Below are 21,291 nucleotides of genomic sequence, written 5' to 3'. Positions count from 1 at the left end.
GGCAACTGCCTTGTCTCAGGCCACACCCCCCCCCCCATCCCCCCCCATCCCTCCCCCCCCCCCCCCCCCCAAGTCCTGGGCCGCTGCTGCTGCCTTCTTTGTTCTCCCCTATCTATCTTTCCGCAAGATATTCGACGAACGGTTGCCACCGCCTAGTAAACCCTTGAGCCGACCCCCTTAGGACGAACTTAATCCGCTCTAACTTTATGAACCCCGCCATATCATTTATCCAGGTCTCCACCCCCGGGGGCTTGGCTTCTTTCCACATTAGCAATATTCTGCGCCGGGCTACTAGGGACGCAAAGGCCAAAACATCGGCCTCTTTCGCCTCCTGCACTCCCGGCTCTTGTGCAACCCCAAATATAGCCAACCCCCAGCTTGGTTCGACCCGGACTCCTACTACTTTCGAAAGCACCTTTGTCACCCCCATCCAAAACCCCTGTAGTGCCGGGCATGACCAAAACATATGGGTATGATTCGCTGGGCTTCTCGAGCACCTCGCACACCTATCCTCCACCCCAAAAAATTTACTGAGCCGTGTTCCAGTCATATGTGCCCTGTGTAATACCTTAAACTGAATCAGGCTTAGCCTGGCGCACGAGGACGACGAGTTTACCCTGTTTAGGGCATCTGCCCACATCCCCTCCTCAATCTCCTCCCCTAGCTCTTCTTCCCATTTCCCTTTTAGTTCGTCCATCATAGTCTCCCCTTCGTCTCTCATTTCCCTATATATATCCGACACCTTACCGTCCCCCACCCATTTCTTTGAGATGACTCTGTCCTGCACCTCTTGTGTCGGGAGCTGCGGGAATTCCCTCACCTGTTGCCTCGCAAAAGCCCTCAATTGCATGTACCTGAATGCATTCCCTTGGGGCAACCCATATTTCTCGGTCAGCGCTCCCAGACTCGCAAACTTCCCATCCACAAATAGATCTTTCAATTGCGTTATACCTGCTCTTTGCCACATTCCATATCCCCCATCCATTCCCCCCCGGGGCAAACCTATGGTTGTTTCTTATCGGGGACCCCCCCAGTGCTCCGGTCTTTCCCCTATGTCGTCTCCACTGTCCCCAAATCTTCAGTGTAGCTACCACCACCGGACTCGTGGTATAGTTCCTTGGTGAGAACGGCAATGGGGCTGTCACCATAGCCTGCAGGCTGGTCCCCCTACAGGACGCCCTCTCTAATCTCTTCCACGCCGCTCCTTCCTCCTCTCCCATCCACTTACTCACCATTGAAATATTAGCGGCCCAATAATACTCACTTAGGCTCGGTAGCGCCAGCCCCCCCCTATCCCTACTACGCTGTAAGAATCCCTTTCTCACTCTCGGAGTCTTCCCGGCCCAAACAAAACCCATGATACTCTTTTCTATCCTTTTGAAAAAAGCCTTCGTGATCACCACCGGGAGACACTGAAACACAAAAAGGAATCTCGGGAGGACCACCATCTTAACCGCCTGCACCCTCCCTGCCATTGACAATGCTACCATATCCCATCTCTTGAAATCTTCCTCCATCTGTTCCACCAACCGCGTCAAATTTAACCTGTGCAATGTGCCCCAATTCTTAGCTATCTGGATCCCCAGGTAACGAAAGTCTCTTGTTACCTTCCTCAACGGTAGGTCTTCTATTTCTCTACTCTGCTCCCCTGGATGCACCACAAACAGCTCACTCTTCCCCATGTTCAATTTATACCCTGAAAAATCCCCAAACTCCCCAAGTATCCGCATTATTTCTGGCATCCCCTCCGCTGGATCCGCCACATATAGTAGCAGATCATCCGCATATAAAGATACCCGGTGTTCTTCTCCTCCCCTAAGTATTCCCCTCCATCCCTTGGAACCTCTCAGCGCTATCGCCAGGGGCTCAATCGCCAGTGCAAACAGTAATGGGGACAGAGGACATCCCTGCCTTGTCCCTCTATGGAGCCGAAAATATGCCGATCCCCGTCCATTCGTGACCACACTCGCCACTGGGGCCCTATACAACAGCTGCACCCATCTAACATACCCCTCTCCGAACCCAAATCTCCTCAACACCTCCCACAGATAATCCCACTCCACTCTATCAAATGCTTTCTCGGCATCCATCGCCACTACTATCTCCGTTTCACCCTCTGGTGGGGCCATCATCATTACCCCTAACAACCTCCGTATGTTCGTGTTCAGCTGTCTCCCCTTCACAAACCCAGTTTGGTCCTCATGAACCACCCCCGGGACACATTCCTCTATTCTCATTGCCATTACCTTGGCCAAGACCTTGGCATCTACATTGAGGAGGGAGATTGGTCTGTAGGACCCGCATTGTAGCGGATCCTTTTCCTTCTTTAAAAGAAGCGATATCGTTGCTTCTGACATAGTCGGGGGCAGTTGTCCCCTTTCCTTTGCCTCGTTGAAGGTCCTCGTCAGTAGCGGGGCGAGCAAGTCCAAATATTTTCTGTAAAATTCAACTGGGAATCCGTCCGGTCCCGGGGCCTTTCCCGTCTGCATGTTCCTAATTCCTTTCACCACTTCTTCTACCGTGATCTGTGCTCCCAATCCCATCCTTTCCTGCTCTTCCACCTTGGGAATTTCCAGCCGATCCAAAAACTCCATCATTCTCTCCCTCCCATCCGGGGGTTGAGCTTCATACAATTTTTTATAAAATGTCTTAAACACTTCATTCACTCTCTCCGCTCCCCGCTCCGTCTCTCCATCTTCGTCTCTCACCCCCCCTATTTCCCTCGCTGCTCCCCTTTTCCTCAATTGGTGTGCCAGCAATCTGCTCGCCTTCTCTCCATATTCATACTGTACACCCTGCGCCTTCCTCCATTGTGCCTCTGCAGTGCCTGTGGTCAGCAAGTCAAATTCCACATGCAGCCTTTGCCTTTCCCTATACAGTCCCTCCTCCGGTGCTTCCGCATACTGTCTGTCCACCCTCAAAAGTTCTTGCAACAACCGCTCCCGTTCCTTACTCTCCTGCTTCCCTTTATGTGTCCTTATTGATATCAGCTCCCCCCTAACCACCGCCTTCAACGCCTCCCAGACCACTCCCACCTGAACCTCCCCATTGTCATTGAGTTCCAAGTACTTTTCAATGCATCCCCTCACCCTTAAGCACACCCCCTCATCCGCCATTAGTCCCATGTCCATTCTCCAGGGTGGACGCCCTCTTGTTTCCTCCCCTATCTCCAAGTCTACCCAGTGTGGGGCATGATCCGAAATGGCTATAGCCGTATATTCCGTTCCCCTCACCCTCGGGATCAATGCCCTACCCAACACAAAAAAGTCTATGCGTGAATAGACTTTATGGACATAGGAGATAAACGAGAACTCCTTACTCCTAGGTCTACTGAATCTCCACGGGTCCACCCCTCCCATCTGCTCCATAAAATCCTTAAGCACCTTGGCTGCTGCCGGCCTCCTACCAGTCCTGGACTTCGACCTATCCAGCCTTGGTTCCAACACCGTGTTAAAGTCTCCCCCCATTATCAGCTTTCCGGTCTCTAGGTCTGGGATGCGTCCTAGCATTCGCCTCATAAAATTGGCATCGCCCCAATTCGGGGCATACACGTTTACCAACACCACCATCTCTCCCTGTAATTTGCCACTCACCATCACGTATCTGCCCCCGTTATCCGCCACTATAGTCTTTGCCTCGAACATTACCCGCTTCCCCACTAATATAGCCACCCCCCTGTTTTTCGCATCCAGCCCCGAATGGAACACCTGCCCTACCCATCCTTTGCGCAACCTAACCTGATCTATCAGTTTCAGGTGCGTTTCCTGTAACATGACCACATCTGCTTTAAGTTTCTTAAGGTGTGCGAGTACTCGTGCCCTCTTTATCGGCCCGTTAAGCCCCCTCACGTTCCACGTGATCAGCCGAGTTGGGGGGCTTCCCACCCCCCCCCCCCCCCTTGCCGGTTAGCCATCATCTTTTTCCAGCTTCTCGCCCAGTTCCCACGCGGCTGTATTTCTCCCAGACGGTGCCCCCCCGCCCATCCTTTCCCGTACCCACTCCCCCCTTTCCCCAGCAGCAGCAACCCAGTAATTCCCCCCTCCCCCCCCCCCCGCTAGACCCCCCGCTAGCGTAATTACTCCCCCCATGTTGCTCCCAGAAGTCAGCAAACTCTGACTTCGGCTGACCTCGGCTTCCCCCCGTGATCACGGCTCGCCCCGTGCGGCGCCCCCTCTATTCCCGCCATGATTATCATAGCGCGGGAACCAAGCCCGCGCCTCTCCCTCGGCCCCGCCTCCCATGGCCAACGCCCCATCTCCTCTCCCTCCCCACCTCCCCCATCACCACCTGTGGGAGAAAGAAAAGTTACCATACCGCAGGATTAATCATACAATCCCTCTTCGCCCCCCCCCACTCGTCCCACCACTTTGTCCAAACGTTCATTTTCGTAGTCCAATCATTCCAATTTTTCTTCTACAATAAAAGTCCACGCTTCATCCGCCGTCTCAAAGTAGTGGTGCCTCCCTTGATATGTGACCCACAGTCTTGCCGGTTGCAGCATTCCAAACTTTATCTTTTTTTTGTGAAGTACCGCTTTGGCCCGATTAAAGCTCGCCCTCCTTCTCGCCACCTCCGCACTCCAATCTTGATAGACGCGGATCACCACGTTCTCCCATTTACTACACCGAGTTTTCTTCGCCCATCTAAGGACCATTTCTCTATCCTTAAAACGGAGAAATCTCACCACTATGGCTCTGGGAGCTTCTCCTGCTCTCGATCCTCGCACCATAGCTCGGTATGCTCCCTCCACCTCCAACGGACCCGTTGGGGCCTCCACTCCCATTAACGAGTGCAGCATCGTGCTCACATATGCCCCGACGTCCGCCCCCTCCACACCTTCAGGAAGGCCAAGAATCCTCAAGTTGTTCCTCCTTGCGTTATTTTCCAGTGCCTCCAACCTCTCCACAGATCGTTTCTGGTGTGCCTCCTGTATCTCCGACTTCACCACCAGGCCCTGTATGTCGTTTTCATTTTCTGCTGCTTTCGCCTTCACGACCCGAAGCTCCTGCTCCTGGGTCTTTTGTTCCTCTTTCAGCCCTTCAATCGCCTGTGATATCGGGGCCAACAACTCTTTCTTCATTTCCTTTTTTATCTCCTCCACGCAGCGTTTCAAAAACTCTTGTTGTTCAGGGCCCCATATGAAACTGCCACCTTCCGACGCCATCTTGGTTTCTGCTTGCCTTCCTTGCCGTTGTTCCAAAGGATCCGCTGCAATCCGGCCACTTTCCTCTCCTTTTTCCATCCGTGTCCAGGGGGAACACCCTTCTGGTTTACCGCACGGTGTTTTCAGCCGTTAAAATTGCCGTTGGGGCTCCTATCAAGAGCCCAAAAGTCCGTTTCACAGGGAGCTGCCGAAACGTGCGACTCAGCTGGTCATCGCCGCACCCGGAAGTCGCGACCTGTTTTTCAATCTCGTTAGTTTGATATCTTCATAAATACTTTGGAGTTAGGAGTCACAAGCACAATGACTGTAATTGCAGATGATGCAAAGCTAATGAAAGAAAACTACAAGAGGATTTGAATATACTTGTGAATTAGGCGAACAGGTGATGCTCAATGCAAAGAGATGGAAAAAGCTGAATCAGGTACATTAAAAATTTAATAAGGCATGCTAGCACAGTGGTTGGCACTGTTGCTTGACAGTGCCAGGGACCCGGGTTTGATTCCCACTTGGGGGTCATTGTCTGTGCGGAGTCTGCACATTCTCCCCGTGTCTGCGTGGGTTTCCTCCGGGGGCTCCAGTTCTCTCCCACAAGTCCCGAAAGCAATGCTGTTAGGTGAATTGGACATTATTAATTCTCCCTCAGCGTACCTGAACAGGCGCCGGAGTGTGGCGACTAGGAGATTTTCATAGTAACTTCATTGCAGTGTTAATGTAAGCCTACTTAGACAATAATAAAGATTATTATTATTCAAATTGTGTGGAAAATGGAAGAGATCTGAGGGTCCTGACTGACATTAAATGGAAGGTTTTACAACAATGCTTGCTGACCAAAGGTTAAGTGGGGGTTGCTGGGTTGCGGGGATAGGGTAAATACGTGGCTTGAGTGGGTTGCTCTTTGTAAGGGCCGGTGCAGACTCGATGGGCCGAATGGCCTCCTTCGGCACTGTAAATTCTATGATTCTATGATTCTATGAGTGTTGGGGTGCATGAAAAGGTCAACAGCGAGCAAAAAGGTGACGTAATCTCGCTGCTTTGTAGCTCATTGACGCAATGCACTTAGAATACAGTGTACAATTCTGATTAGTACAAAGAAAGGACTTTGCAGCTATAGAAGAAAGCAACAATATTGATTGAGGGGATAGAGCAAGTGGATTATGAGGAGCAATTATGCAAATTGGGCATGTTCTCACTGGAAAAGAGAAAGTTGCGACGAGATATGATTGCTAATTTTAGCATTCTGATAATGCAGACTACAACAAGCTACTTCACCTTGTCCAGTTCAGTAGAAACAAAGGGCATAGCTCCACTTGAAGGGGGCAAAAGTCAAAACTAATCTATGGAAAAGTGAGTGAGTGGTATCGCAATGAAACAGGATCCTTAGGCAGATAGTGGAAGCACATAGTAATGATACGTGCACATTCAGATTAGATAGGTCTCTTTTGGAAAATAATATTAGGTTTACATTATATGAGTAATTTGAAATGCAGTAAATATAGTATGTTTTGGGAGAAACAGATGACTATGGACATTGTGTTCTTGAAGCCTTCCACCACAGAAGAATTCATGCACCCTTTCCAATGCTTCCACATCCTTCCTATAATGCGGCGACCAGAATTGCACACAATACTCCAAATGCGGCCGCACCAGAGTTTTGTACATGACTTCATGACTCCGAAACTCAATCCCTCTACCAATAAAAGCTAACACACCGTACGCCTTTTTAACAACCCTCTCAACCAGGGTGGCAACTTTCAGGGATCTATGTACATGGACACCGAGACCTTTCTGCTCATCCACACTGCCAAGAATCTTACTATTAGCCCAGTACTCTGTCTTCCTGTTATTCCTTCCAAAATGAATCACCTCACACTTTTCTGAATTAAACTCCATTGCCACCTTTCAGCCCAGGGCTGCAGCTTATCTCTGTCCCTTTGTAACTTGTTGCATCCTTCCCCACTGTCCACAACGCCACCGACTTTAGTGTCATCTGCAAATTTACTCACCCATCCTTCTACGCCCTCCTCCAGATCATTTATAAAAATGACAAACAGCAGTGGCCCCAAAACAGATCCTTGTGGTACACCACTAGTAACTGGACTCCAGTCTGAACATTTCCCATCAACCACCACCCTTTGTCTTCTTCCAGCTAGCCAATTTCTGATCCAAACTGCTAAATCACCCTGAATCCTATGCCTCCGTATTTTCTGCAGTAGCCTACCGTGGGGAACCTTATCAAACGCTTTACTGAAATCCATATACACCACATCAACTGCTTTACCCTCATCCACCTGTTTGGTCACCTTCTCAAAGAACCCAATAAGGTTTGTGAGGCACGACCTACCCTTCACAAAACCGTGTTGACTATCTCTAATCAAATTATTCCTTTCCAGATGATTATACATCCTATCTCTTATAAACCTTTCCAAGATTTTGCCCAGAACAGAAGTAAGGCTCACTGGTTTATAGTTACTGGGGTTGTCTCTACTCCCCTTCTTGAACAAGGGGACAACATTTGCTATCCTTCAGTCTTCTGGCACTATCCCTGTAGACAAAGATGGCTTAAAGATCAAAGCCAAAGGCTCAGCAATCTCCTCCCTGGCTTCCCAGAGAATCCTAGGATAAATCCCATCCGGCCCAGGGGGCTTATCTATTTTCACACTTTCCAGAATTGCTAACACTTCCTCCTTATGAACCTCAAGCCCTTCTAGTCTAGTAGCCTGAATCTCAGTATTCTCCTCGACAACATTGTCTTTTTCCTGTGTGAATACTGACGAAAAATATTCATTTCGCACCTCTCCTATCTCCTCGGACTCCACGCACAACTTCCCACTACTGTCCTTGACTGGCCCTACTCTTACCCTAGTCATTCTTTTACTCCTGACATATCTATAGAAAGCTTTAGGGTTATCCTTGATCCTACATGCCAAAGACTTCTCATGTCCCCTCCTGGCTCTTCTTAACTCTCTCTTTAGGTCCTTCCTAGCTAACTTGTAACTCTCGAGCGCCCTAACTGAACCTTCATGTCTCATCTTTACATAAGCCTCCTTCTTCCTCTAGACAAGTGTTTCGACTGCTTTAGTAAACCACGGTTCCCTTGCTCGACCACTTCCTACCTGCCTGATAGGTACATACTTATCAAGGGCACGTAGTAGCTGTTCCTTGAACAAGCTCCACATTTCCATTGTGCCCATCCCCTGCTGTTTTCCTCTCCATCCGATGCATCCTAAGTCTTGCCTCATCGCATCATAATTGCCTTTCCCCCGGATATAACTCTTGCCCTGCGGTTTATACCTATCCCTTTCCATCACTAAAGTAAACGTAATCGAATTGTGGTCACTATCACCAAAGTGCTCACCTACCTCCAAAACTAACACCTGTCCTGGTTCATTACCCAGTACCAAATCCAATATGGCCTTGCCTCCCGTTGGCCTATCTACATACTGTGTCAGGAAACCCTCCTGCACACATTGGACAAAACGGACCCATCTAAAGTACTCGAACTATAGCGTTTCCAGTCAATATTTGGAAAGTTAAAGTGGCCCATAACAACTACCCTGTTGCTTTCGCTCCTATCCAGAATCATCTTTGCAATCCTTTCCTCTACATCTCTGGAACTTTTCGGAGGCCTATAGAAAACCCCTAACAGGGTGACCTCTCCTTTCCTGTTTCTAACCTCAGCCCATACTACCTCAGTAGACAAGTCCTCATCAAACGTCCTTTCTGCCACCGTAATACTGTCCTTGACTAACAATTCCACCCCTCCCCTTCTTTTACCACCTTCCCTGAGCTTACTGAAATATCTAATCCCCGGCACCTGCAACAACCATTCCTGTCCCTGCTCTATCCATGTCTCCGAAATGGCCACAACATTGAAGTCCCAGGTACCAACCCATGCCGCAAGTTCACCCACCTTATTCCGGATGCTCCTGGCATTGAAGAAGACACACGTTAAACCACCTCAAACCGTCACGTGACAACAGCTCCTCCACAAACCACCTTCAAGTTAGGGTGACCACAACGGACGCATGCAAAATTCCCCTGCAACAGCCAATCAGCAGCTCTGCTCTACTGCCCTCTGCTGGATGCTTGTCTTCACTTGAACAGCTAGGGTCTCTTGCACAGGTACACCTTCAAGTTAGGGTGACCACAATGGACATATGCAAATTTCCCCCACAACAGCCAATCGGCAGCTCCGCTCTACTTCCCTCTGCTGGATGGTTTTGGCCTCCTTATCTACGGGAGCATGTATATGCCTTAGAGGGAGTGCAAGGAAGATTCATCCAGGATTGGGATTGTGCTACAAAGAGAGATTGAGTAGATGAGGCCTATATTCGGTAGAGTTTAGAGGAATGTGAGGTGATCTGATTGAAGTGGAAAATGCTTAAATGGTTTGTGTAGCAGCTGGGAATTACCTCTGACTATGGAATCTAAAATTAGGAGACAATGCCTCAAAATAAGGGATTGGTCATTTAGGAGTTGCAAATAAATTTCTTTACTCAAAACATTGCAAATGTTTAGAATTCCTTACCTCAGGGACTGTGGATGCTCAGTTGTTGTGTATATTTGAGGCTGAGATCATTTTTTGCCGCTTAGGGAATCTAGGGTTGGCTAGTGGAGTTCAGGTAGAAACAGAAAATTGGAACAGGAGTAGGCCTTTTGGCCTTCAAGCCTGCTCCGCCATGGCTTGTACTCAGTAACCTGTTCCCGCTTTCCCCCATATACTTTGATCCCTTTAGCCCCAAGAGCTATATCTAAATATTTCTCGAAAACATATAGGACCCGAAATGGGAAAAAAGTCCCATAGCGAGCGCGTTTAGGCGTTTCTTTCACGGCGCTCGCAACGCTGAGAAGCACAAAGGTATAAAACACGACTTGCGTTTCATAAGAGACCTCAACGGGGAACACGCAGCCGAGGCCGTACATAGCCCCACTTTGTACACTGAGGCGTTCCGCTTGCCAGAACTGCTCAGTGTAGCGAGAGATTGGGACGCCATTTTTAAATGGCATCCCACTTTACAAGGCCACCTAATTGACCCCAGGCCCCCCAAACCCCAATGCACAATGGGAGGATCAGGAGGGTCCCTGCACCTCCCAGCACCCATGCAGCGCACCCCCATCCTGATCACAGCCACACAAAAATGCCAGCTTGGCATTGCCAATCTATCACCCCTGCGAGTGCCACCTTGGTACATTGGCAGTACCAGGTTGGCACTTAGGTGGCACCAGCAGTGCCAGGGTGCTACCCTGCCCAAAGGACATGCACCTGGGAACCTGCAATCCACTGGGTGACCCCCACAAGTGCCATTGCATCTGGTCCCCATTTGTGGAGACCAGTACTGAACAGCGGTCACCCAAGGTCTCCAAAGCAAAGGAGATAGATCCCATGTCTCCGGTACTAGCTGAATCGCTTTAATGTGCAGATTTGCTAAAAGGTGATCCTGCCCACAATGGGTGGGATGTACATCACAACGTCTTGAAGGATCGCGTTAGATCTTGTGAGGCGTTGCGAGCTGGGTAGCTCCTGGGAGCGGGTTCTCCTGGCTTTTATGACCAAGCTGTGCCGCGGCGAGCTGCTTTTCTGGTGCAGCGTGCCCATTAAATTGCGCCCTTTGTTTTTGTTTGGCTGAAGCAATTTTTAACTTCCCCCTTAAGTTTGAATTTTGTATGAAGTCCAATCAAGACTCAAATTCTGTGGAAGCTTTTCCATTATCTCTGTAATATTTCCAGACAACATATATTAAAATGCAGGTTATCTGCTAGACAATCAAGTTAAAGTCCGCTGAACACTACCCCTACCCTCACACCGCCAACTTTGGGTTGGGCCCCCACGAATCCCCCCCTCATCCCTCCCTACCTGGTAAGCCCCACCAAGGATAGTCCCCTGGCAGTGCCAATCTGGCACTTCGGCACCATGGCACTGATAACCTGGCATCCTGGCAGTGTCCAGGTGCCGAGGGGAGTGTCAGGGTGCCACCCTGCCCCCGATCATCCGGGAAGGTCTCCAATGGCTTTGGAGACTGCGACCCCCCCCCCCCCCCCCGCCCCTATTTCCTTTAAAATAAAATTCCAATTAAGGGGCAATTTAGCGTGGCCAATTCACCTACCCCACATATCTTTAGGTTGTGGGGTTGAGACCCATGCAGACATGGGGAGAATATGCAAACTCCACACGGACAGTGACCCAGGGCTGGGAACGAACCCGGATCCTCGGCGCCGTGAGGCAGCAGCGCTAACCACTGGGTCACCGTACTGCCGTCCCCCCAGGTGACTTTACGATGGGTCCATGTCTGTGTGGACTAGTACTAGACAGTGCCCTAGCGAGGTCTCACAGGGGTGGCCGGTGAGTCAGGTGAACCCGACGTCCAGGAATTTAAATAAGCCACATTCTAATTTAAATATTCAGATCTGGGGTCTTGCCCAGCGCAATGGGATCGCTGAATCACAACCTAAAAATGATATTTTCCTTATTCTTTCATGGGATGTAGATGTTTGTATGACCACCCCTAATTGCCCTTGAATTGAGTGGCTTGCTAGGCCACTTCAGAGCACAATTAAGATTCAACCATATTGCTGTGGATCTGGAGCCACATGTAGGTCAGACCAGGTAAAGACAGCAGATTTCCTTCCCTCAAAGGACATTAGTGAACCAGATGGGTGTTTACAACAATCAATGATAGTTGTCATGATCACCGTTACTGAGGCCAGCTTTCAGTTCCAGCTTTTATTAATTGAATTGAAATTCCCCTGCTGTCTCACGGCGCCGAGGTCCCAGGTTCGATCCCGGCTCTGGGTCACTGTCCGTGTGGAGTTTGCACATTTTCCCCGTGTTTGCGTGGGTTTCGCCCCCACAACCCATAAAAGATGAGCAGTGCAGGTGGATTTGACACACTAAATTGCCTCTTGATTGGAAAAAACAAATTGGGTACTCTAAATTTAAAAAAAAAGAAAAGAAAAATTGAATTGAAATTCCACCAGTTGCCGCGATGGGATTTGAGCCCACGTCCCCAGGGAATATGCCTGGGCCCCTTGATTATGACTCCAGTGACAATACCACTGTGCGACCGTCTCCCCATTCTTTCACAGGATGCTACAAATTCTGGAACTCTCTCTCTCTCTCTCTCTCTGTCTCTCTCTCAAGTACTCACTGAGGGCTTGTTTCTGCTGCCCAGGAATTCTAGAGCATGGGCGCACAGTCACAGGATAAGGAGTAAGTGTTTAGGGTTGAGATGAGGAGAAATTTCTTTAGTCAGGGAAGGTTGAATCTTTGAAATTCTCTAGCCCATAGTCTTGTGGCTGTCCCATCAGATTATATTTAAGGCTGAGATATAAAGATTTTTGGTCTCTCAAGGAATACGCAGAGTAAGTGGGAAAGTCGAGTTGGAGTCCAAGGTCAGCTGCGATTGTATAGAATGGTGGAGCGTACCTGATGGGCTGAATGGCCTACTCCTGCTCCTAACCTTTGCGTTCTTTATCCACTCTTCCTCTAACAAAATCCCTTTTTACCTTCAGTTCTCTCCAGTTATTTTCAACCTTGCTAATGTCCTGTAATATGGAGATTGGCCTTTCACCTTCATTTCTGGAAGAATAATAAAGAAAGCAAATGGGAATTGACATTGTTATAACGAAACAATTAACACAACGGTGCCTTGACTTGCAGTGTGTTGGTGTGGAATGAGTCATTTGCAAATTAATGTCATGTTTCAGGCGCTTAAAGATTGATCATTCCTGTGTTGCCACATCCTTTGTGAGCTGTGTCAATCAATGTGTATTCGTTATGTGATTAAGGAGATTAAGGGGGTGATAGTCTGTTTCCAAACAAGCTCTGTTCTTTGTTTCTTATCCACAACATAATTAGTACAAATAAAGGAAGAAACAACACCATCAGCATGCCGTCAAGAAGAGAAATAGCTTTAGGAAACAACAAAATCAACACTTAAATGGACGTGTTGAACCATATAATGAAAGACTCTGCTCCAGGTCCAAGTACATGATGTTGTTTGATGCGCTCCTATGCTTTATTACATTCCTATGCTTCATTTATACCAAGAATTGCTTTGGATGCAATCTCAGTTTGCCTGCTGCACAGTTAATAGATTCACACACTGACCCTACTTACAGAAAGATTACGATGATTATTCCTTATAAGTTGATCGATGGGAATGCAATCAATGGTTGCCAATTCCAGTCAGGCAGATTTTATTTTTAACTGAATTGTAATTACTAGTGTAACTATTTATTTTCAATAATTTGTCAGCAAATCTTTCATTCCTTTGAAAACTCTGACATAAATTTTGCATTTTAATAACATCCTGTCATGTACTCATGCTCGCTCTCTGCCTGGTGCGTCACAGCAATACTGTACCAATGCTTCACAAGAGCTGCATCGAGTGTAACAGTGCAGTGCTTCCAAGGCCATCCCCCATCCCGGCTGCTTGAGATTAATATGAAATTATTCGTGAAATATTATTAGTGAAAGACGTAATAAAAAGGGGTTGTCTAAAGGGATTAACTCCCATATCTATGCTGATGACATCCATGGAATCCCTACAGTGCAGAAGGAGGCCACTCGGCCAATCAAGTCTGCACCTACCCTCTGAAAGAGCACCCTTGGCGGGATTCTCCATTGGCCGACATGGAAATCGGGAAATGTGATTGGGCGGAGAATCGGTTCCGACGGCAAAATTGCGGCGGATGCCGATTTGACACCAAATCGAATTCTCCATCACCTCGACAGCGGCGTCAATGCATTCCGGAACGCACGTACATAAAACACCGCTGCATACCTATAGGGCGCCCAACCCGGTATTCTCCGGGGCCTCCAATGGGCCGAATTCCTGACGGCGTGGTTCGCTTGTGCTTTCAAAAATCATGAAACCAGCGTTGTGGCTGCTGAGGGAGAGAGAGCGGGTGCGGAAAGTGTCGAACATCGCCATAGTGTGCTGACAGTTGTGCCGCTGGCCGGGGGGCTTCTGCCAGCGCCGGGGGGGGGGGAGTAGTGGGGGGTGGCCAGGAGGTGGGCTGTGGGTGGATGGGCATGGAACACCATTGCCACAGCCGGCAAGGCAGCCATGCAGCTGCACACACCGCTAACAGCCCACTGTGAACTTAGTGCCACGGGTCATATGGGTGTCCCCAGACCACACCCCTAGGTGCCCTCTGGCCCCAGCCGAACCATCAGCTGTATGGGCGTGCTCCAGCACAACCAGTGCCATCTTTTGGCTGGATGAGTGTGTGTGTGGGGATTGTAATGTGTATATGCGGCTGCAGCTTGTCAGCCTCCCAAGTGTCAATCACAAACCAGCGAATCCCTCACCGTTTCTCTTTGGAATCGATTGTGTTTCATGCGGCACCAGTGCTAGCCCCTCCATAGTAACGGAATCGGTTCAGGTGTGGCGCCAGATTTGCTGCCATGAAAGTTCACGAATTCTGGTTTGGCATCAACACTTAGTCTTAGAAACGGAGAATCCTGCCCCCTATCTAGGCCCACTCCCCACCCTCCCCACCCCGCCCTATCACCACAACACAGTAACCCCATCTAACTCTTGGACATTAAGGGGCAATTTAGCATGGCCAATCCATCTAACCTGCACATCTTTGGACTGTGGGAGGAAACGGAGCACCCGGAGGAAACCCACGCACACACGGGGAGAACGTGCAAACTACACACAGACAGTCACCCAAGGCTGGAATTTAACCCAGGTCCATGGCACTGTGAGGCAGCAGTGCTAACCACTGGGCCACCCTGCCACCCTTCTATACTCACCCAGCTGTACTTCTCCTTTACCTCTCTTGGCCCTACCTCTACCACTGTGATTCCTCCTTCACTTTATGTCAATGTCAGCCTTCCCCCAAATCAACATCAGTAAAAACTGAAACAATCCATTTCAATTCTGACAAAGTACAACCCCTGCTATTTCATTTTCTTTCTTGGATACTCACTCAGACTTTTTGTTTGTCCCTACCTTTAGCTTCAATGGAAATGATACAGCAGAAGTGGAAGACGATCTTGGCAGTCTCAACAATGGTATATTTGAATTCATTTTGTTGAGGCGAGGACGTTATGAAACTTGGTAAAGAAAAGGCTAATAGAATATCTCCATATCATCAATAAAACCCATTTCCTCCTCCACCACATTGCCCATCCTTACTTCACCCCCACTCCACCATCAAAAGCCTCATCTCTGCCTTAATTCGGATTTCATTTTTCCAACGGCATCCTCACACACCTCTCATGTTCCAGATTACATAAACCGGAGCGAAACCTTCAGCTGTATTTTGCCCCTCGCAAGCCAGCCCATGCACTCTCATCATCAGCCTCTATCGGTTTCTGGTCTCCCAATGCAAATCCTTGCCCTTGTTTACAGATTGTTCCTATCTCTGCAGTGTCCTCCTGTTCGAAGGTGCAGTGGACAACTCTGCTCTTTCGGCTCTGGCCTCCCCACTATTTTTCCCTTCCCTCCACTTCGCCTCCAGCGTTTTTGTCTTTCACTCTAGAATGTTCTCCTCAACCCAGAGCTCTGCTAATACTCTCTGCAACTTCTAAATTCTCCTCAGAATCTTTGATGCTTCTCCTTTAATGGCTGAGTATTTCTCTTTGCCACTTGGCATGTTGACCACATTGACGTTGCTACCTAACAGTAAGTATGCTTGGCATAAGAGAGATGTCTCAACTTACCATGGAGGGGGTTGAACTCCTCATCTCTGACTTAGTGGTCCAGTATCATAAAGGCCACCTTATTTCCCTCCGGTCAAATCTCAGAGGTTCACAGTAGAGGGAGAAGCCAAATGGGCTACTGTATGAATACAGCCCTCATGAGGGGAAAGTATGTAAGCTGCACAATTTGTAAAGGATGCTCCCTAAAATCATGGGTCTGCTGAAACAATCAACTACCTGAGGGTAAGGTTGGTGCAACTCATTGATCCATGCTCCAAGTGAGGTGTTGCTTCAGTGTGCCACCTACTGGTAGGATGGTAGGACACTCAGACATCTGCAAAGCATTACTAGTGTCACTGAGAGCCTGATTCAACACTCTCTCTTCAGGTACCATGCCATATGAGAGCATTGACGACCATGGACTTTCCATGATAGTTCATGGCAAGGCACTGTGGTGGATGACACTTCTTCAGTGTGGCTGACCACGAGACTCTCCTGCTCTTACCACCAGATGATAACCAACCTGTTTGGTCGCATTACGAATGCACCTCAAATGGTCATCAGGTCTTAGAGTATGACTCAAACCCAGAGCTTCTGGCCTAAAGGCAGGGACAGTTCCCACTGCACCACACACGTCCCTCATTTCACAACTATCTTCAGCTTAAGGGCTGCTGGGTACCTCCAGGAATTTATAGGATCCATCCAGGAATCAATAACTTTGTATTCCCTTTGGAGATCTAATTCGTTCCTTCCTGCATAACAAAAAGCTGCACAGTGTGCTAAAACTAGTTCATTTGGTAGCTGCGCTCAAGGAGTAGGTACACTTGTTTGATGTGTTCTGCTGGGACATGTGCCTCTTGTGTGTTGTGAACCTCTGACTGCTGCTTGTGTATGTGTCTTCCAGGCACCACTGGTAGGTGGCTGCATAGTCACCTGGCCAGCTGCATGGATGGAAGCAATGCTCTTTATACCTGTGACTAACTGTGGTACACCTGTATCAGTGTCCGGGGTCTCCTTTTCTTAGATTAGCTGGCTAATTCTTACGCGCATTGCCTACTGCCACATGTGCAGAGCTATGCAATGGTGCTAACGTGAATGCCAATGGGATTCTCCTGTGCTATTGCACTCTTTTGTAGGTGGCAGCTCCATATTCCTCAAGGTCTGATGTTTGTGCAAAGAAGCAAATGACTGCTTCACCCTGACATGCTGCTTTGCTAGGTTTTTGCATCTGATGCAATTCAACAGAGGCCCTCCCATATTGGACCTCAGCACTAGATTGCTGACCATGCATCAATACCCACCACTCTAACTTTCGCAACAGTACTGTGATTGCTCTTGAACTTCACTACCCACATCTCCAGTTGTGTGTATCGCTGCATGACACTGCCTCGAGTTGAGATGATGATGTTTGGTATCCTGGTGAGGAACATCTGACTTCATGAAAACTCCTGACCTTCTCTCAAGGCCTACAGTCCTCATGCAGAGGGAACTTTCCATTCTGAACAGGTGAACTATAACATGTCATACTGTGTCTGCCATTATGTTTAAGACTACTACATCAGCAGTGGAGATCTTGATTATGCTGATTTATTCCAAGGATATCTCTTTCATAGTACAGAGTTCCTGCGGAGTCTGCACGTTCTGCCCGTGTCTGCATGGGTTTCCTCCGGGTGCTCCGGTTTCCTCCCACAGTCCTGAAAGACGTGCTTGTGGGTGAATTGGACATTCTGAGTTCTCCCCCAGTGTACCCGAACAGGCGCCGGAGTATGGTGACTAGGGGATTTTCACGCTAACTTCAGTGTTAATGTAAGCCTACTTGTGACACTAATAAAGATTATTATTATAATTATTATTATTAGATGCTTCATTCTTGTTCCCAGTAATATTTCAACAGTACAATTTAACAAAATATATATCTTTGTGGATATCACTCACCATCATTTGCACATGTTATATTCCTACTTTATGGGTGGAATTTTTACCTTTTTATTGCTGAGTGTCTCAGTGGGCAGGAGTGGAGTTAAAGCCGTTGGCTCCAATGGTGGCTCTCTCCACCATGTCATATACCTGACAGAGGGAAAACTCCAAAGCAATATTGGGCAGAATTTTCCCTAACATATGTGGGCGATGTCACGGCCCCCTAGGCTAGTGTGTGATCCATTCCAGCCCCACTTAACCCAGAGTTACAACACAAGTGAAATAAGATGTTATTTTAAAATACCTGAGGACTTTGGCTGAGCCCAATGAACTGTAGTCACCAGGTTTGTAAAATGTAAACACAAGGAACCTTTTATTCTGTGCAAGTATTATAATCAAACTGACAAAATTGTAACTGACCACCTAATACCCCTTTGCCAACCCCCCACCCCCAATTACCCCCACTCTCTATGCACACACAGACAAATCACACAGAGGGAAAAGGATGGTTGAGATGTAAAGAGAATATTGATAAAAAATAAATGGATAAAGGATCTTTAATGCACTCGGATGGCTTCCAGTTAATGTCTTTCTGGTGTTCAAGCTTTCATTTTGGTACTTCTTCCTTCTAGGATTTCCTGGTTTTCTGTGGCAACTTTCTCTGTTGATTCAGGATTATTTCAAGTTTACAATAGATATGTGCCAGATACTCACTGGGTTTAGAACAATAAAGCAGTTTTTTCAGTAAGAGCAAGAACTAGTTCCTTCTCCTTCCAAGGTCTAATCACTTCTGCCAAGCTCTCTCAGAAAGCATCCCACAGGAACCAACCATTGATTAATGTCAGGCAGAACACTGTCCCTGGCCAACCCACCTGTTGCCAGTCAGTCAACCAAACTGACTTACTCCAAAACTGGGGCGAAATTCTCCGGTATCGGCGTGATGTCCGCCGACCGGCGCCAAAAACGGCGCAAATCAGTCGGGCATCGCGCCGCCCCAAAGGTGCGGAATCCTCCGCTTCTTGGGGGGCCCAGCCCCAACCTTGAGGGGCTAGGCCCGCGCTGGACTAATTTCCGCCCCGCCAGCTGGCGGAAAAGGCCTTTGGTGCCCCGCCAGCTGGCGCGGAAATGACATCTCCGGGCGGCGCATGCGCAGGAGCGTTAGCGGCCGCTCGCGGCATTCCCGCGCATGCGCTGTGGAGGGAGTCTCTTCCGCCTCCGCCATGGTGGAGACCGTGGCGAAGGCGGAAGGAAAAGAGTGCCCCCACAGCACAGGCCCGCCCGCGGATCGGTGGGCCCCGATCGTGGGCCAGGCCACCGTGGGGGCACCCCCCGGGGCCAGATCGCCCCGCGCCCTCCCCTGGACCCCGGAGCCCGCACGCGCCGCGTTGTCCCACCGGTAAGAGAGGTGGTTTAATCCACGCCGGCGAGACAGGCATCCTAGCAGCGGGACTTCGGCCCATCCGGTGCCGGAGAATTCGGCAACCGGCGGGGGCGGGATTCACACCAGCCCCCGGCGATTCTCCGACCCGGCGGGGGGTCGGAGAATCTCGCCCAATGTTCCTAAAGTTCACCCGGCGCCGATGAGTTTGATTTCTCCTGTCCAAAATACAAAGCCCAAGAACACACTGTCCTGGCAAGCACTCCTCCGCTTAAAGGCATATCCTGATTATGGGTCCACGGACCAAAAATAATAAAATTAAAATAAAAGAAATGGGAACAAAGGACATAAACAGGAAGGACTCTTAAAGCAGGAAAAGTGACACTGAAGACGTTGGCCCCAACGGCGGCTTTCTCCGTTGTATCGTTTGGATGATTGAAAAAATAACCTCCAGGGGTGGGTCCCTTGATGTCATGCTGGCGGCCAGCAACTTAGTTTTTTGAAGATCGGGGAGCCATTTTTTACGTAAAAGTAAAATCTGATCCCCTGGCAGTGCCCAAGCAGTATCTGGCCTTAACCCTCTTACCTCCTGAGCGATGCACTCACCTGAGCTGCTCTGGTGGGTTCTGCTTGCCAAGTGCATGCTGTGGGAGATCTGCCATGAGTCACGTCAGTGTGCCCTTACACCAATGGGAATGGATAATGTAATGAGGTGGCCGATTATCATGCACAAAGGCCTGATAATTGAATGCTAACTATTCTAACGGGGATCCTGATGTCGAACATCGAGATGCCCGTCATGTCACTGGTGGGGGCCGGGTGGGGGTGGGGGGAGGGGGGGGGGGGGGGCAGGGACAAACGCATCACGCCTTTATGTTGACATGAAACATGATTTGAGCCTCTCATGGGAATTCTACTCTCGCCGCCAATCCTTCCAGACAGAAACGGGAGGGGAAAATCCCTCCCACAGTAAAACCGTTGCAATTCCTTTGTGTAGTTTGAGTTGTTCAAACTCTTTCTCAATTCCACCTAGCCCCTGTTGATTGTTGACAGAATTCATCACCTAGGTCACTTCCTCCAGAGTCCCCTCTTGCCAATTCAGATCCCAATTTCCAGCTAAAATGTTGGTGAGGCTGCGTAAGTGAGACTAGTGGGAATGGGTGAGAAAGGCATCCGTTCCTGTGCCGTTGATATTTCTCTCCCTGATTAGGTTGAAAATACTCCAAAAATATAAAAGTGAAATGGTATATTTTCAGATGATCATTTTGAAAATGCATGTAGTAGTTGTTTAAAAAAAAAGTGCAAGGAGTTCCTAATTCAGAGGTTTAAATCATTGCATGCTGATATCTATAATTCAGTGTGACAAGAATACGCAAAATCCTTTAACAAATGTTGGAGCACGCCTAGACTTTGCCAACAGCACAGTTTAATTCATTCAGATTTCCTTCTGCATATTCAGCAATAAGAGGAGTGTTAACAGGAGATAGAGCAGAGGATGCTGTGAAAATATTCCTCAAGTCACCTTGATCACATAATCCATGAATGGTCAACTGATGGAGCAGTACTTGAGGCTTCTGCTGAGTATTTTATTTAACCAATTTCAGTTAAACCACAAACACAATATCAGGCAAAGTGAATTAGATTGCATTTTGACTGATGAACAAGCAAACATTTTGCCAGGTCGAGGCGGAGACAGCTTGCCACTGAAATAAGGCTAATAAAGGTGGCAATATCGCTGGTATGGATAGGATTTGCCATGGCTACAATTTGTTTGAATGCACTGAGGTAATCTTCTTTTGCTTCACTGGCTTCTGCTTATTCTTTAGTTGTGTCAGCGTCACAGTCTAATTTCTTTAAAAAAAAAAAAATTTGAAGCACCCAATTCATTCTTTTTTCCAATTAAGGGGCAATTTAGCGTGGCCACTCCACCTACGCTGCACATCTTTGGGTTGTGGGTGTGACGCCCACGCAGACACGGGGAGAATGTGCAAACTCCACACGGACAGCGACCCGGTGACATGATTGAACCCGGGCCCTTGGTGCCGTGAGGCAGCAGTGCTAACCCCTGAGCCAACGTGCTCCCTGCTAATATCTGTGGGTAGCGGTGACTGAAACAGACATGACCTGTTGAGGCGGTAGTCCTGATAACGAAAATGTATAAATGGAAATAATCCAAAG

Source organism: Scyliorhinus torazame, chromosome 21 (assembly GCF_047496885.1).
Source record: "Scyliorhinus torazame isolate Kashiwa2021f chromosome 21, sScyTor2.1, whole genome shotgun sequence".
Taxonomy (NCBI): domain Eukaryota; kingdom Metazoa; phylum Chordata; class Chondrichthyes; order Carcharhiniformes; family Scyliorhinidae; genus Scyliorhinus; species Scyliorhinus torazame.
This window is presented reverse-complemented; position numbering follows the sequence as displayed.